The sequence below is a fragment of the Myxine glutinosa genome, chromosome 11 (assembly GCF_964187855.1).
Source record: "Myxine glutinosa chromosome 11, kmMyxGlut1.1, whole genome shotgun sequence".
In the NCBI taxonomy this organism is placed as follows: domain Eukaryota; kingdom Metazoa; phylum Chordata; class Myxini; order Myxiniformes; family Myxinidae; genus Myxine; species Myxine glutinosa.
Window position 1 is genome coordinate 32,592,147 of NC_136271.1, and position 18,714 is coordinate 32,610,860.

Here is an 18,714-nt window from a genome sequence, read left to right on the forward strand (position 1 = left end):
AGAGCTCGATGATAACCAAAGCGTTGTGGCCTACCTTTGTTCAACGTGTGTGCTCCCGCACCACATTGGTGACCTCCGACTGGTTCAACCGTAGTTGAACTCCCGAACGCGCAATGGCCATCAACGCGATCAAGCTGCCGGAGTTCTGGGAAGCGCAGGCCGACACCTGGTTTCTTCAAGCTGAGGCCCAATTCCAGCTCCGGGGCGTCACGGCGGACGACACGAGGTACGTCTACGTGGTCGCTGCCCTTGGCTCCGGCACGGCCGCGCGCGTCGTGTCCTTCCTCCGGCACCCGCCGGACGAGGGCAAGTACGCGGTGCACAAGCAGCTGCTCCTCGATACGTTTGGCCTCCCAGAGGCCGACCGCGCCGACCGTCTTTTGGACCTTCCCGCCCTCGGCGACACACGCCCGTCCGCCCGCATGGATTACATGCTAGCCCTGCTCGGCGACGGCCGCGCGGATTTCCTGTTGCGTGCTCTCTTCCTCCACGCGCTGCCTGTACAGGTGCGGCTCGCGTTGGCCGGGTCGACCATTACGGAACTGCGGGCCCTGGCCAGGGAGGCGGACAAGTACTTCGCAGCCCACGACGCACGGCCGGCATATAGCACGGCCGTCGTGGGTCCCGGCACGGCGCGGATGGTTCGGATCCTTCCGAGCACGGCGTAGGTTTGGCGGATCGCCGCGTGGCATGGCGTTCGGATCCTCCCGAATACGGCGTAGGTTTGGCGGATCGCCGCGTGGCATGGCGTTCGGTTCCTTCCGAGCGCGACGTAGGTTTGGCGGATCCGTGCGTGGCCGCCGCCACGCCCCGCCCACCACCGTCGTCCCAACCGGTGCAGCGACCACCACCGGGCCAGACCTGGTGCCATTTCCATGCCAGGTTCGGCCACAAGGCCAGGTCCTGTCGCCCGCCTTGTACTTTTGGCAGGTCGGGAAACGACCAGGCCGGCGCTCGCTTCCTGCCATGAGCGTCGGCCATACTGGCAGCCTGTTGTTCATCACGGACACCTTATCCGGGCGCCATTACCTGTGCGACACGGGAGCGCAGGTGAGTGTCGTTCCCGCCGGTACGTCCGACAAGCAGTCCGCGGGCCGGGGCCCCGCGCTGCTTGCCGCAAACGGTACGTCCATTCGCACGTACGGAAAACGCTGCCTTTCTCTGTGGTTCGGAGGGCAGGTTTTCCGATGGTTGTTCGTCACTGCCGACGTGCCTATGGCACTGCTCGGCGCAGACTTCCTGTGTGCCAATGGTCTACTGGTGGACGTCAAGCACAGAAGGCTTGTCCAGGCTGAGACGTTCAGCTCGCTCGCTTGCGCGCTGCCCGCCTCGTTGAGCAGCTCCCGGAGCGGCTCATCGAGCGGCTCGCCGAGCGGCTTGCTGAGCGGTTCGGTTCTGGCCAGGTTCATCTGTACGCTTCCGGCAGCGAACGAATTCACCCGCCTCCTCGTGGGTTTCCCGGCCCTCACGCGGCCCACCTTCTCGGCGGGGGCCGTCAAGCACGGGGTGGAACACCACATCCCCACCGCCGGGCCACCGGTCTACGCCCGGGCACGCCGCCTCGAGCCGATGAAGCTCGCCGTAGCTAAAGCGGAGTTCGCTACGCTGGAGCGGCTCGGCATCGTGCGGCGCTCCGAGAGTGCTTGGGCGTTGCCGCTTCACATCGTGCCAAAGACTGGCAGGGGATGGCGACCATGCGGGGACTACCGGCGCCTCAACGACGCCACCACCCCCGACCGCTACCCCGTCCCCCACATCCAGGACTTCTCCGCCCGGTTGGCGGGCATGTCCTTCTTTTCGCCGTCCCCCTACCGGCCAAGGTGGAGGCGGTGAAGGGGTTTCCGTGCCCCTGCACGATCAAGGGGCTCCAGGAGTTCCTGGGCATGGTAAACTTTTACCATCGGTTCCTGCCCCGCATCGCCCAGCTCCTGCGCCCCTTGCACGAGGCCCGCCGGGGCAAGCCGGGCAAAGGTGACGTTACCTGGACTGAGCAGATGGACGCGGCGTTCGCGGGCGCGAAGCTCGCCTTGGCTAACGCCACCATGCTCGTGCACCCGGCGCCCGATGCACCGATCGCCCTCACCACCGATGCCTCGGACTACGCAGTGGGCGTGGTGCACGAGCAATGGGTGCGTGGTGCCTGGCAACCGTTGGTGTTCTTCAGCCGGCAGCTTCGCCCGCCCGAACGCCGCTATAGTACCTTCGACCGCGAGTTGCTCGGGCTTCACCTGGCGGTCAGGCACTTCCGCCATCTGCTCGAGGGCTGTGCGTTCACGGCCTTCGTCGACCACAAGCCACTGGTTTTCGCGATGGGCAAGGTCGCCGAGCCGTGGTCGGCCCGGCAGCAGCGTCACCTCTCGGCCATGTCCGAGTACACGACGGACATCCGGCACGTCGTGGGGAAGGACAACCCGGTGGCGGATTGCCTTTCCCGGTCCGTCACCCACGCAGTCCACCTTGGCATCGACTATGCCCGGATGGCGGCGGACCAGGCCGCCGACCCCGGCGTCCAGGCCTTGCGGACCGCCGTCACGGGCCTCCGCATCACCGAGGTGCCGTTCGACGGCGTGGCCCTCTTGTGCGACGTCTCCCTTGGGCGGCCTCGCTCCATCGTGCCCGCGGGCTGGCAGCGCCAGGTTTTTGACGCCATCCACGGCCTGTCCCACCCGGGCACGAAGGCCTCCCAGAGGTTGGTCGCTGACAAGTTTGTCTGTCATGGCCTCCGGAAGGCCGTCCGCGGCTGGACCAGGACGTGCCTTGCGTGCCAGCGCGCGAAGGTGCACCAGCACACCCAGGCCCCATTGGCCCCGTTTACGGTGCCGGCACGTAGGTTCGACCACGTGCATGTGGACCTGGTGGGACCTCTGCCCCCCTCGCGGGGCTTCACCCACGTCCTCACCATGGTGGACCGCACCACCCGGTGGCCGGAGGCCGTGCCTTTGGCGGCGACGACGGCGGCGGACATCGCGCAGGCGTTCATCGCCACCTGGGTCGCCCGGTTCGGCGCCCCCTCGGACATCTCGTCCGACCGCGGACCCCAGTTCCCCTCGGAGCTCTGGGCTGCGGTCGCGCGGGGGCTCGGGGTCCAGCTGCACTGAACCACGGCCTACCATCCCCAGGCCAACGGCCTGTGCGAGCGGTTCCACCGCTCATTGAAGGCCGCGCTCCGGGCCACCCTCCGCGACGGCGGCTGGGTCGACAGGCTCCCCTGGGTCCTGCTGGGCCTCCGGACGGCGCCCAAGGACGACCTGCGCGCATCCGCGGCGGAGTTGGTCTTTGGACAGCCACTGCGGGTGCCGGGCGAGTTCCTCCCTGACCCCACGGCACCATGGTCCGCGGCGCAGGAGCGCTCCGCGCTGCAAGAGACCGCCCGGAGGTTCGCCCCGGTGCCGACGGCGCACCACGGGCACCCGCCTACGCATGTCGCCCCGGAGCTTCGCACCGCGGAGTACGTCTGCGTCTGGCACGACGCCCACCGGGCACCACTGCGGCCCCCGTACGACGGGCCTTTCCGCTTGCTGGAGACCGGGGTGAAACATTTCACCTTGGACATCGGCGGCACTCCCGACCGCGTCTCGGTGGATCACCTCAAGCTGGCCCACCTCGACGTGGACCACCCACCGCCGGTGGCTCGGCCCCCGCGTCGGGGCCGGCCCCCTGCGGGCGGACCCCCGGCACCGCCCAGGCCCGCCGGCATGCCGCCCCCCGGTCCTGCACCCATCCCGGGTGCAACCAGAGGCATCCCTGCACTCCGGACGCCTCCAGTCGCCAGAGGGCGCTTCAGCCGGGTCATCTTGTTGCCCCGCAAACTGGCCCTCCAGGTGCGCGGGAATTCTGGGGGGGCGCGTGTCTTTCTCGGTCTTCCCCGTCCTCTACTTCCTTCTACATTCATTTCCATCACTCTTCTCAACCAGTCACTTTCATCTTTCCTCAACACATGACCAAACCATCTCAACCTCTCAACCTCTCAACCGTCAACCGTCAACCTCTCAACCAAACCATCTCAACCGTCAACCATGACCAAACCATGACCAAAGACTCTCGCGGAGTGCTCTCGCGAGATCACGGCGAGGTCACGTCTTTTCGAAGCTGTTCCATGCGCTCACGCTTTCGAAGCTAAGTGATCTTTCACATTTGTGTTTTTGGCGTATCTTTATCTTTCTTTCGGTGCATGTACCTATTGGGGTGACTTTAATAGGTTTCTCGGTGTTGGTTTTTCATACCTGTGTACAGAATCGTCGGTTTTTTTCGTATCGTGTATTCTGAGGCCTGGTGTAGTGCTAGTAGTAGTAGGCTACCGTGTCCTCAGACCTTGGCTTGAGGCTTTTGTTTTTTGTCTCAGTGGTTCTTCGATCGCGCTGCAACTACTGTCGGTCTCTGTTTTTCACAGTCCTTTCACCCATACTCCCTTGTTTTAAAATCTCAAAAAAAAAACCCAAATTTTTTTTCCTTCCCTGTTCTTATCCGCTTGTACGTTCTTGTTTGTTCTTTCGTTCTTTGTTCTTTTGCTCTTTCGTTCTTCGTTATTTGTTCTTTCGTTCTTCGACCACGTTGTTCGAGATCACGTGATCAAGTTGTTAATACATGTTTCATCTGTCCCCTGAAGAACTTTATTATTATGTCATATTCTATAACACTTTTTTCTACTTCTTCTATAAAAGGATGCTTTCGACTTGCTCACCAATTCTATTCATTCAAAAAAAAAATTCCATCTCTTGCAGTGCATCTTTCATTCATTCCCTAAACTCTCCAGAACTCCACCCATCCTTCAGCGTCCTCAAACGTATTTTTGACTCGAATGTCTCAAGAAACTCATTTTGCAATAAATGTTCGTTTCCCATAAATCGTACACTTTTCAAAATCCAATCTCACCCCTCCCCATCAAATCTTCCCCATCACCCATCTCTGTCAAATCTTCCCCCTTGCCCCTTCCCTCTTAAACTCCCCCCACACCCCTCCCCTCCGAGACTCTCCCTCACTCCTCCCCTCCTAGACTCCCCTCTCACCCCTCCTCCTCAAAGCGTCCTCCCCGCTTCTTCCCCCTTCCAACTTTCACCTTCATCTTCCTCAACCTTCTGCCTCACTCTTCCCCCTCAAATAACACCTCACTGCGCCTCACCCAAACACCATCAAACCTTTTGTCCGCCCCATTCTTCCCTTTCTCCAAGCTATTCTGTAATCTCTGACACACCTGCAACAGCTCTCCCTACCTCTTCCTCCTCTTCCACATCCTGCCCTACTGCTCCCCCCCCCCCTGTTCTGTATCCAATGCTCCCCCTTCCTCTTCCTTAACAGTATGGACCACAAACATCCGGGGCCTTCGCTCAAACTTAACTGATCTCTCCATACAGGTTGCTTCTGACAAACCAGACGTGATCTGCTTAACAGAAACCTTCCTCCTTCATGATGTCTCTGATTCCTTGGTATCTCTCCCAGGTTACTCCCTCCTCCGGTATGATAGACCTGAGCCTCGTTCTGGAGGTGGGGTTGCTATCTTTATAAAAAACTCTCTTCCTCACTCGCCCCACACTGCCCTCTCTCCACCTCACCCCCAGGAATACCTTTGGCTACGGCTTCCCCTTCGCTCCCACCTTTTGTTCATATGCGTGTTGTACCGTCCACCAAACAGTGATGACTCGATCTACATCTCGCTGTCTGATAATATGGACCAACTTCTATCTACCCATCCCAACTCTCTCTTCCTCATATGTGGTGATTTCAACTGTCACCATGCCAGTTGGCTGGGGGTGGGTACCTCTCTCACCAGACATGGCTCTTCAGCAAAGGACTTCTGTGACTCACTGGGACTGACACAATCTGTCAATTTCCCAACCCGGATCTCAGTCAACGGAGAATCTTCTCTTCTGGACTTGGTTATGACTAACTTCCCTGAAAATGTCTGCTGCTCTTCTTCTGCTCCAATCGGCTCTTCTGATCATGTGCTTGTTAAAGTGGACATCTCTCTGACCATTTTCAGAGAGCCTCCTCAGCGTCGACGAGTCTGGCATTTCACTCAGGCCAACTGGCACGGTCTTCAAGCAGCCATCAATCATCTGGACTGGTTTCCCATCTCTACTGCCTCTGACATCAACTCATCCTGGGAATTCTTCCAAAGTAAATTGCTCTCTCTCATGCACAGTTTTATCCCTTCTCGTCTTCAGTTGTCATACCCTTCCTCCCATCCATGGTACACGGAATCTTGTGGTGAGGCTATTGCCCAGAAACAACTTGCTTTCGTCTCCTGGAAAGCAAATCCAACGGAAGGAAATCTCATTTCCTTTCACAAAGCCCGAAACAAGTGTGTGTCCACCCTCAGGAGAGCCAGGAAACAATATCTCTCCGTCCTCAGGACCGAACTCTCTTATCTGTCTCCCTCTTCCAAATCCTGGTGGCGTCTGGTAAAATCTGTTTCTGGTGTTTGTTCCCCCATCATCCCCTCCCTCACCTTAAATGGCCACACGGCTGACTCCGCACGTGAAAAAGCCGAATGCCTCAACTCTGTGTTTGCCTCTAAATCTTGTGTCCCAAACCCATCCCTCTCTGTACCCACCGTACCCAGTCGTACCCAGCTGCTCCTGGACTCTGTGTCCTTTCCTCCTGACAAGGTGGAAAAGTGTCTGTCAACCCTCGACTCTGATTCTGCAACTGGACCTGACGGCATCAGCCCACGGGTCCTAAAATCATGTTCTTCCGCTCTTTCACTCCCTCTCTCTGTTCTCTTCACCCTCTCTTTTGCTCAAGGTCATCTTCCATCTGCTTGGAAATCTGCCAACATCACCGCTTTGCACAAAAAAGGTGCAAAAACAGATCCCAGCAAGTACAGACCAATCAGCCTTCTCCCAATTATCAGCAAGGTCATGGAATCCATCATTGCTTCAGATATGAAATCTTTCCTCTTCTCCAATGGCTTGATCTCTGATCATCAATTTGGTTTCAGACCTGGACACTCCACTCTGGACATGCTGCTTCTGCTTTCTCAACAATGGATGGAGGTCCTCAATGCCAAACAGGAAATTATAGCAGTCTCCCTTGACATATCACGTGCCTTCGATACAGTCTGGCACCCCGCTCTGCTCACCAAACTCTCCTCTTTTGGTATCCATGGAAATCTCCACGCATGGCTGGCGGACTTCCTCTCTAGTCGTAGTCAACGTGTGGCCCTGAATGGGTTTCTCTCATCTCCTCTTCCTGTTCAGGCTGGAGTTCCCCAAGGTAGTGTTCTGGGCCCTGTGCTTTTTCTTGTCTTCATCAATGATCTCTCTGACTCTCTTGAAAATCCTCTCTATCTCTTTGCTGACGACTCTACTCTCTGTCGCTCCATTCTTCATCCCTCAGATCGGCAGTCTGCAGCCTCCTCACTCTCTGCAGACCTTGACAAAATCACAGACTGGGCAAACAAGTGGAACATGTCTTTCAATCCTGACAAATCTCACACTCTTACGATGTCTCTCCGAAAAGACCGACTGGACAACCCTCCCATCCACTTTCTGAATAATCCTCTCCAAGAAGTTCTGTCACTCAAGCTTTTGGGTCTCACTATCTGCCATGATCTTTCCTGGAAAAACCACATTTCAAATCTGGCCTCCAAAGCCAGTCGCCGACTGGGCATCCTCCGTCGTGCGAAGTCCTTCCTTGGCACACCTGAGGTCCTCACCACATACAAGGCTTTCATCCGCAGCTCAATGGAATACTGCTCTCCCCTCTGGGCTGGTGCTCCTGCCTCACACCTAGCTCGCCTTCGCGCTGTTGAAACCAAAGCATTCAGAATCATTGGAATCTCCCGCGATGAAGCTAACTCCAAGGGCCTCTCACTCACTCACTCACCGCAGGCAGGTTGGTGGTCTTTCCGTCTTCTACCGACTCCTCTCTGGCCTTGCCCCCCCAGCTCTCTCTGGGCTCTGTCCCGCAAATATTCCTACAGGTCGCACAAGATCTGCCTGCAACCCTCTTTTGGTTAAACTGCCAAAATCAACTCTCTGCTCACCTTCACTCCTTCATTCCTCTTTTCTCCCGCCTCTGGAACAAACTCCCTCACTCTCTTCAATCCCACTCCACCCTCCAAGTCTTTAAAACAGCTGTTCACCACCATCTCTTATCTTCCCCCATCCAAAACCTTGATCTTTTCTACCCCCGCTAATTTCACCCCAATTCCCCTTTTTGAAATACCAACTTCTGTCCTGGAAGTCCTTGGTGTCCTTGTGCTTTATACTTCTCCCTCCCCCCCCCCCCCTTCCCATGCCTCCTCCCCCCGGGCCCTCTCCCTTCCACACATCTCCCTGCTCTCGGATGTTGTGTTTGTGTGCTTCCCCTTTTCTCCCCATCTTGTCTTCCGCTCCCTCTTTTTGTGTATTTTGTTTGTCTGGTCGATTTGTTTGTGAAGTAAATGTTAGCTCTTTCACGAGCCTCGATTCAGTATACAAAAAAAAAAAAAAAAAAAAAAAAACCTGTTCCTCTTCATAGCATCAATCACAGGCTCTATTCCCATCATCTTTCGCAATTCATCATTTGTCTTCCTCTCTCTCAACGATACTCAACACATCCACCGAACCATTCGAACCATTCATTGGAAAACCTTGGAATGGTCATCTTACTAGAATTCACCAAATGTCCGTTCGTCTGTCTGTCCGTCTGTTCCCAGGTACCGCAAAAACGGCTGAACCGATCGCAACAAAATTTTGGGTGGGTATTCCTGGGACCGCCTGGAGTAAAATAGGCTATTGTGGCGGACACGAAAGCTCACTGGCGTGAGGGCATCATTCCACGCACCAAGTGGGCGGCGGCCACGCCCGAGGGGTAGGCGTGGCCGCGGGATATACACCGGGTGCGCAGCCCGGAGCGCTCCAGTGCGGATGAGTGAGCAATGAATAAAGAGCTCGATGATAACCAAAGCGTTGTGGCCTACCTTTGTTCAACGTGTGTGCTCCCGCACCACATTATATTGTTTTTCCAATGAGGAATTTTTTTCAAATTTTCCAGTTTTTCCAAACACAATGGAATAATATTTACCGATATGAACAGTGATGTGGCTTTTATTAAAATTCTACAAATACTGTTTAGATTTTGATGATTTGCGTGTGATATGATTTAACGGATGTTTATATAAATCGTTTAAAATAAAAAAGCCTTCAATTTCTGATATTTTGCCTTTTCATTTGGGGCTCCCAATTGAAGCACCGCCCGTAGGGCGGGTACCATTGCTAGTTGTTTTAATTTCAGGAGACCGTTATCTCCATGCAGTACAAATGTATATCAATCAGAGAACACCTAGCTTGTCTACAGACAGATCCAAAAATGCTGTTCCTTTTATAATTTTCATTTCTAAGCTACTGCTTATTTATTTCGTATTTCCACGCATAATGGAGAAGAAATGTGAAGGTTCTGTTTGCCAAGAACCTGAAGATGCCATCTTCAATGCACAACTCACGAGAAGAACAAGATAATAGAGGTCAAAATTGCTCATAACTACCTCATAGTGGTTCAGAAACAGTTTGGAAATATTTTCCAAAGAAACTTCCTCCTGTCAAAACAACGGTCGGCCGATTTTATTATCGTTTCAAAATTCGAGTTATGACATTGCCACATAGCAATAGCATTGCCCACCTGTCTGTCATTTCTGATTGAAAAAAAATTCTCTTTCATAATTGTTATTGGGATGATCCAACTGAAGGACAGAAATTCAAGGCTACAGAGTTTATAGGTGTGATAGGAAAGAGAAAAATGGAGGAAGTGTGTCAATCTGGGTGAAAAACTATTCAATCGAGAGAAAGGGGTGACATTAAGGAAGGAATTGATGGAGATGGTTCTGTATGGGGAGATTAGATATTGCAAGAAAAATAAGATACTTGTAGGATGCTTTTAAAATAGGGGCCTAGGGCTCATGGTGAGGAAAGAGCATGAAAGATGGACATGTGCAGAATTCAGAAAGACATGTAATAAGGGAAGAGTATTGATTACGTGGGCTTTTAACTTGCCTGGGTTCAGGAACAGGGGAAAGGCAGAACAGATTAGGATTTTTTAGATCTAGCCCAGAATTGCTTTTTAACATAGTTTGTATAAAGGCCCATGAGGGGGAATGCTGAGCTGAATCTCATTTTGAGTAAAGATCTCAATTTGGTGGTGGGGGTGGGAGGGCATCTGGGGACAAGCGACCACAATATACTAAGCGCAACTGTATATTACAGACTTGGCATTTAATATGGAATATTTTTTTTGTGGGGGTGAACTTACTTTTCAAGATGTCTTAGAACCAAAAGTTCATTGGAATTATGTTGAAATTATTCTAGATTTTGTTAATGTGACCTTTAAAAGAAACAAAAACCACATTTGACATTTTGAAGCAAATAAATTGATCCTTGAAAGTGATGTAAACTGATATCGAACTCAATTCATGGACAGTACTGTGTTAAACTTCTGTACGTTTTCCAGAAGTATCTCTTTATTTTGCACATTAGCCAAAAAAAAATTCAGCAAAAACAAAAGTTAAATTATGACTGGGATTACGGACAGTAAAATTAAAGTTCAGTACTTCGTGTAACCCCCACGAGCATTCAGGAGAGCACGTACACATCGAGGCATGCTGTTCACGAGATGTGCCAAGGTTCGGACAGGAATCGCTTGCCATGCAATGACAATAGCCTGCTGCAATTCACGCACAGAGGTAGGCTGTTGGTCCAAGTTGTCGATTTGACGCGTTAATTCTGCCCACAAGTTCTCTATCGGATTCATATCCGGGGACATGGCAGGCCACTCCATATGCTCTACACCACGGTCAGCAAGAAAGTGTTGGATCATGCGAGCACGATGAGGCCGTGCATTGTCATCTTGGAAGACAAAGTTTCCTCGAAAGGCTGCACGAGCAAATGGAAGCAATGTTTCTTCCAGAATGACCCTGTACTTGAACTGGTTCAGGTTTCCATTCAGAACAACCAGGTCAGTTTTGCCCTCTGCATGAAAAGCAGCCCAAACGGTCACCACACCAACTCCAGCTTAGACTCTTGGCACTATACAATCTTCATTGTGGGCTTCATGCACTTGTCTGCGCACTCGGACGCGGCCATCTTGACGATAGACCAGAAATCTAGACTCGTCACTGAAGGTCACGTGATTCCAGTGTCCTGGCTGCCATAGACGGTGCTCTCTGGCCCACTGCAATCGGCGTTGGCGGTGTTGTCTGGTCAGACGTGGCTTTCTCAGGGGACGCCTGGCACGATAGCCTGCTTGAACCAGTCGTTGGTTGACTAGCCTTCTGGATACAGGCACATTTGTCAGTTGCTGCCACTCAGCCCTAAGCCGATTAGCTGACTTGGTACGGCCATTGCAGATTAACCGGTGCAGCTGGCGATCATCTCTCCTTGTGGTTCTGTGTGGACGTCCTGGCCTCGGTATTGGAGTAGGGACAGCCCTCTGAGCATTTCGTTTCAGGATCTTTGACAACTGACCTTGAGTGATGTCATACTGCCGAGTAATAGCAAGCTGTTTCATGCCAGAATTTCGTAAAGCCACCACTCCACGACAAACAGCATTGTCAAGTTGACGGACCATCTCCAGAGGAAGCGGCAATAACTTTTGTGGATGTGCAGCAGTTGTTTTCCACTAATACAGAACGCAACAACCCTTATATACCCGATTGTGAAGCCAATCGTCAAATGTACCTGTCCTTGCATTTTGTCACGCCACCTGTGATATAATCCTGTTATTGACTTCTTGCTGTGAAAGACAATCAGTGACATGGTTCTTTCAACAAAGACATCACCGAAGGGCAAAAGAAACTCACCAGATTGATATACTGAGTTCAGAAAGTAAACCCGTCAAGAAAAAAAATAAATTCCATATTAAATGCCAAGTCTGTATTTAGATGTGAAGTTCGGGATAGTAAGTGGTGTTGGGCTGTTGGAGTTTAGTAGGAGAAACGTTTGGATATGAGAAGTGATTTTGGAACTTCAGATTGGGTACAGTTAATGAGTGGGCGGTCTGTATCGGAGAAATGGGCAACCTTCAAGGAGCAAATGTGTATAGAGTAGGTATATTCCAGTGAGGTGTAAAGGTAGTGGCAGAAAGAGACCATGGTGGTTGAGCCAGGATCTACGTAACGCAACATAAATGGGATAAGCAGAAGGTATTGATAGGTTCGTGGGGGTAGGTGAAGGAATACCTTAGTAAAGTCAGGAATGTGTAGGTTTTAGTATGGACCATGTGATGCGAAGAAGAAGAAGCCATCTTGATGTACATAAGCAGGGTAAATGTTCAGGTTCAGTGTTTGCCTGTCGCCATAAGGAGGGTGGTTTTGTGCTAATTAATTATAGGGGTTATGGTTAATCCCCAGTATGTATTGCCTCCCTGTGGCTTTTCCCTAATGTTCTTATAAAACTCAGCCGGCCAGGCAATGGACTCATTCACTCACCATGCCACCAGGTCCGACAGACAAAGCAAATTTGCCAATTGGCAAGTAAACCCCAACATCATCCGAACATTCCTGAACAGAGATTAGACTCCACCCCCCGACGACTCGTAACGAGGAGGCCACACCCCGGCCTTCATGGTTGGCGGAGGTGCGATGGGATGTTTGAGTAGTGCTCGGTGATTGGCCAGAGTGTGACATCAGTGGTCGAACATTCGAGAGCTAAAGGAAAAAGAGGCCATTTCGCCATATTTATCTCTCTTCTGGTCCTGGCTGCATGGTGGACGGTCGCTCCCATCGTACGCACTCGTGCAGAGAACCTTCGGAGCATTGTGAAGCTTTTGCAACATTGGAGGAGGGGAGTGTTGTTGGACTGTGGTGTCTTTCGGGGGAGGAGAGAGCCGCGTCTCGCTTGGTGGTGGAAGCGAGGAAGGGCTGGTTGAGTGCCTGCTCGCGCTTGGGCGTTTTCTGACGCGCGGGTTTGGCACCATTACCGGGGCGCCCGCACAAGCGGCTACACCGGCAGCAACGACCAATGTGCCCTCGACGCACTTTAAGGCCAGAGCTGAGGGTCGGCCCTTCAGTAAGGGAAGTTATTTTTTATTTATCTTTCCCCTTTGTTTGTATATGAGTCTGATAGAGACGTCTCATATCGATAGTAGTTTTCACCTCAATATTTTAATTGTCCTTGCATTTATTTTTATTAAATAATTATTTGTTGAATTTTACTTTTCTTGTCCTGGTTCATTTCTTTGTTTTGTGGGTTCGGAATAACCCGGTGTGTTCCCGATCAGATAAGGCTTCGGGCGTTTCCTGCGCGCGCCAAAGACAATCCCGCCAAGGTTCGAAATACGCTTTGGAGTTAAAGCTCGTTTTAGTTATTCATCTGAGGCCAGTCTTTATCGGCCATGGACGGGACAGTATTCATCTGTATATTAATGTAGTGGCAGTTTTCTGTCCGCCTGCTTCCCTCTTTCCGCCCATTGGTTGTTCACCTGGCCGGACTCCACCCACAAGGACGTCATTAGTAGGAAGGCTGACTCCATCCACCGGCATTTTGATTCTTATGCAGTTCAGGACTAACACATCGTCGAACCTGTCATGTTCACAGTTGCCACGCCCTCCCTCTACATTTCTAAAACATAAACTTCTGGGAGCATGTAAGGCAGCACTCCGATGCCTATACACCACCCCAAAAAAGGGAGGGTTTTCCATGGAACTTTGTTCCGTGGGTCCCTGCTAGTTCAATACAAAACAATAGGACTGCGGACCAACTCACATCGGTATAGGAAGAAATAGACAGACACAAGTTAAGAAAATAACTCAGCAGATCAAAAGGGAATATGAAAAGGACCTACCCATGAATATTAAACATAACAGCAAGACATTATTTAAGTATATTAGGGGTAAGGAAAGGGTTAAGAACAGTGTGGGCCTATTGAGGAATAGCACAAGGGAATTTTGTGAATGATGAGGGTGAGATGCCAGGCTTATTAAATATTTTTTTGCTTCTACATTTAAACAGTGAGAGTCAGGGGAACTTCCAATAGCGGTGAGTATCTATACCTCGGGGTGAGCCAGAGCTTTTGGAAGGGACCCAAGGAGGAGTAGAGGACGTGAAGAAGCAGCCAGAAAAATTATAGCAGGGATGATAAAGCTCCAGGGCCGGATAATATGCATTCTCGAGTTTTGATGGATGTGACAGAGCAGATAAGCATGGTGTTAGCGGACATCTTTAACAGCTCGATGGAGTCTGGACAGGCACCAGAGGATTGGAGAGTAGTAAATGTAACACTGTTATTTAAGAAATGATCCAGAGAATAATTGGGGAACTACAGGCCTGCTAGTTTGAGGGGAAGGTGTTGGAGACGTTAATTAAGGAACGGATAGGATAAACGTTTGAATAATTTAAAAATAATTAAAGGCAGTCTGCACAGATTTCCCAAAGGGAGATCTTGTTTACCAAATATTTTAGAGTTCAATAAAGCAATTTCTGATTGGGTGGATGAGGGAATGGCGGTCAGTGTATATATAGTGTATCTTGACTTTCAGACGACATTTGATAAGGTACCACCCACGTAAGACGTTATTAGCTAAGGTGAGGGCTTGCGGTGTGACCGATAGAGTAACTAACTGGATTTGAAACTGGCTTAGTGATAGGAAGCAAACGGTGGCTGTGAGAGCGAGGATATCCAACTGGGGGGATGTAACACCTGCAGATAGTGGGTGACATCAGGTATCAGTACTGGGTCCATTATTATTCATAATTTGCATCAACAATTTGGACAGTAAGATTTCTAAACAAATCAGCTTTCTAGATTTGCACATGATACAACGCTTGGACAGTAAGTTTGGAGTTGAGGTAGCTAACAGAATGTGGTGTGATCAGATTCAGGAAAGACTAGATACATTAATAGAGTGGGCCGAAAGATTGGCAGTTGCAATTTTTCAAAAATAAGTGTGAGGAGCTGGAGATGGGTAAGAATAATGAAAATAGAGATTACATGATGCCTGAAGCACTGGAGCAGTCTTGGACCATGTCACACAGGAGAAGGATATGTGGATGGTAATATTATAGATACAGAGGACAGCGAGGTAGTGCCAGGTAGCTATAGGTAAAGCCAATCGGGTTTTAGGTTGTATCCGTAGGGGCATCAATTATAAACAAGCGTTACGCCTAGGTCCCCCATCGTTGAAGTGATGTGAGTTGACAAAGTGGAAGACGCAAGGCGGCCATCTTGGATTTTGACGTGGCGACCCAATTTTCAATAGCGTTCTCCCTTATGCATAGATACACCCACACACCAGATTAGAAGTTAGTAGTTCGTTTATTTTTCAAGATATTTCGCTCACAAGGTTCAGACATATATATGGTGGCGGCCATCTTGGATTTTGACGTGACGACCCAATTTTCAATAGCGTTCTTCCTTATGCGAACATACACCCACACACCAGATTAGAAGTTGGTACTTCGCTTATTTTTCAGGATATTCCGCTCACAAGGTTCTGACAGACATGGCGGTGGCCATCTTGGATTTTGACGTGGCGACCCAATTTCCAATAGCGTTCTTCCTTATGCCTAGTTACACCCACACACCAGATTAGAAGTTGGTACTTCGCTTATTTTTCAAGATATTCCGCTCACAATGTTCAGACATACATGGTGTCAGACATACATGGCGGTGGCCATCTTGGATTTTGACGTGAGTTGCACCCACACACCAAATTAGAATTCGGTCCTTCGCTTACGCACGGACGCACGCACGGACGCACGCACACATGCACGGACGCATGCACACACGGACGGAGGGGAAAACCATAGTCCCCCTTTCGCTCCGCGGTGCGACGGCGGACAACAAGCGTTACGCCTAGGTCCCCCGTTGTTGAAGTGATGTGAGTTGACAAAGTGGAAGACGCAAGGCGGCCATCTTGGATTTTGACGTGGCGACCCAATTTTCAATAGCGTTCTCCCTTATGCGTATACACCCACACACCAGATTAGAAGTTAGTAGTTCGTTTATTTTTCAAAATATTTTGCTCACAAGGTTCTGACATATATATGGTGGTGGCCATCTTGGATTTTGACGTGACGACCCAATTTTCAACAGCGTTCTTCCTTATGCCTAGACACACCCACACACCAGATTAGAAGTTGGTACTTCGCTTCTTTTTCAAGATATTCCACTCACAACGTTCAGACATACATGGCGGCGGCCATCTTGGAATTTGACGTGGCGATCCAATTTTCAATACCGTTCTTCCTGATGCGTAGATACACCCACACACCAGATTAGAAGTTAGTAGTTCGTTTATTTTTCCAAGATATTTCGCTCACAAGGTTGAGACATGTATATGGTGGCGGCCATCTTGGGTTTTAACGTGGCGACTCAATTTTCAAGAGCCTTCTTCCTTATGCATAGATACACCCACACACCAGACTAGAAGTTAGTAGTTAGTTTATTTTTCCAAGATATTTCGCTCAAGGTTCAGACATGTATATGGTGGTGGCCATCTTGGGTTTTGACGTGGCGACTCAATTTTCAACAGCCTTCTTCCTTATGCGTAGATACACGCACACACCAGATTAGACGTTAGTAGTTCATTTATTTTTCAAGATATTTCGCTCACAAGGTTCAGACATACATGGCGTCAGACATACATGGCGGCGGCCATCTTGGATTTTGACGTGGGTTGTGTTACGTGGTCCTCCCGGTGACTACCTGGTCTCGGTGACCCCCGGACCGTGAGAGGAACTCCGCCAGAAAGATCTATTATTTATGCGCTTTCGTAACGCAATCAATATGAATTCCAATCAATAAGAAACCCCACACCAAGGATCCGGAATAATCAATGATATATTCCCCGAGCAATCAACAACCATCAACAATCAGCAATCAATATTACAAAGATGTAAACTCATCTATAATAACTCTAAGATGGCCATCTTATACATTCCTCACGTGAGCCCCACTCCCGACTCCCTCCATGGTCAATGTCTCTCACAATGTCTCCGTACTCCTGTAGTTCGATCTCCGCACGTGGGCGGTTGAACGGACCCTTCCTGACGTGCTTCCACCGGGCACGTCCCGTACCGGGAACAGCTGCTGCCGCGGACACCTCCTCGGCAGCCCACCGAGGTCGGTGCTCGTGATCGCGGCTTCGGGGCTCGCAAAGCGTGCGAGGCCCAAGGCGCCTGCCGTGCGCGTCCTTGTAGACGGTGAGGCGAACTGTGCCGGACGCTTGGTTCCGTGCACGAACCCACGGCGACTTGACGTGTAAAAGGGTAGTTACACGTCCCGGTAACTCCTCTCGCCAGACGGGCTTTTAAACGCAGCTTTCCCCACGCTGCTCAATATCGATACCGCTCTTCTCAGCGCTGGGCGAGGAAGAAGAAGATCGCCGCTTCTCCCGGACCTCGTGTCTTTTCTTCTTCCGTTTCCGGTCTCCTTTTCCCCAGAAGGGCTCCTGACCCTTTAATCACAACAACCTTTAATCGACTACACATTAATAAGCAAAGACCTGAATAGTAATTCACATAAATCCACATAAATCCGTAACAGTTGCACCCACACACCAAATTAGAATTCGGTCCTTCGCTTACGCACGCACGTTCGCACGCCCGCACGGACGCCCGCACACACGCACGGACGCACGCACACACGGACGGATGGGAAAACCATAGTCCCCCTTTCGCTCCGCGATGCGACGGGGGACAATTAAAAGAGGTGCTTTTAACACTTAAGTAACTGAGGACCCGAAGCTTCTCGAATAGTGTTCAGTTTTGGTCATCAAATCTGAGGAAGGACATGTGATGTTAGCTCAGCATAGAGCGACTAGATTGATTCCGGGGCGAGCTGGACTAAGCTATGCGGAGTGGCTGAAGACCGGACTTGATACATTTGAAAGGAGGTGATTGTAGTCGGTTGTGATAAATATGTTTAAGATGATGATGGCGTGTGGACAAGATAAGTGCAGTAGGGTTTTTCACCAGACTGGCTGGTGCTAGAAGCAGGGGCCATTAGCTTGATGGTAAAGAAGATGAGAGATAGGACAGTTCAAGGGTCTTTCAGTCAGAGAGTTGTTAATGAATGGAAAGGTCTCCCCAGAAAGGTAATGGCAGTGGAGGAGGGTAGATAGATTTAAATTAGAATTAGATATACCCAGCTAAACGTTGGCCCAACGGTGTTGTGTTAGCTGGGTAGGTACCTAGATGCGTTGGAGATGGTGGGGGGGGGGGGGGGGGGGGTATGGGTACATTGGCAAGACTTGTGTGTAGATGGGTGATGGAAAGTGCAGTTAGTACAGCGCAAGCATGATGAGACGAATGGGCCTACGTTCCTTGTGTGTAACCCACATCTCTATTTCCATAGTCATACACTGGTTCAGTCTCTTGAACCTACAGTCTCCACAATCAGCCATGACCTCTACTGGGCCGACCATATAACCAAGCTGGCCTTCAAAGTCAGCTTTTTAATTTTTTTTGCATACAAGATTGAGGCTCATGTAAGAGCTAATATTGATCACAAAAAAACCTCCAAAAAACAAACGAACACACAAAACATACAATAAAGGGAGCGGGAGACAAGATGGGGAGAGAGAGGGAAGCACTCAAGTACAACAGCAGAGAACAGGGACATGGGGAGATCTGTGGGAGGGAGAGGGCTTGGGGGGGGGGAGGAGGCATGGGAAGGTGAGTGGGGGGGAGGGAACAGGGGGGGGGGGGGTGGGAAAGGTATAAAACACATGGACACTGCTAGAACTTCCAGGTAAAAAAGAATTCGGTATTTCAAAAAAATGGGATCTGGGGTGAATTAACG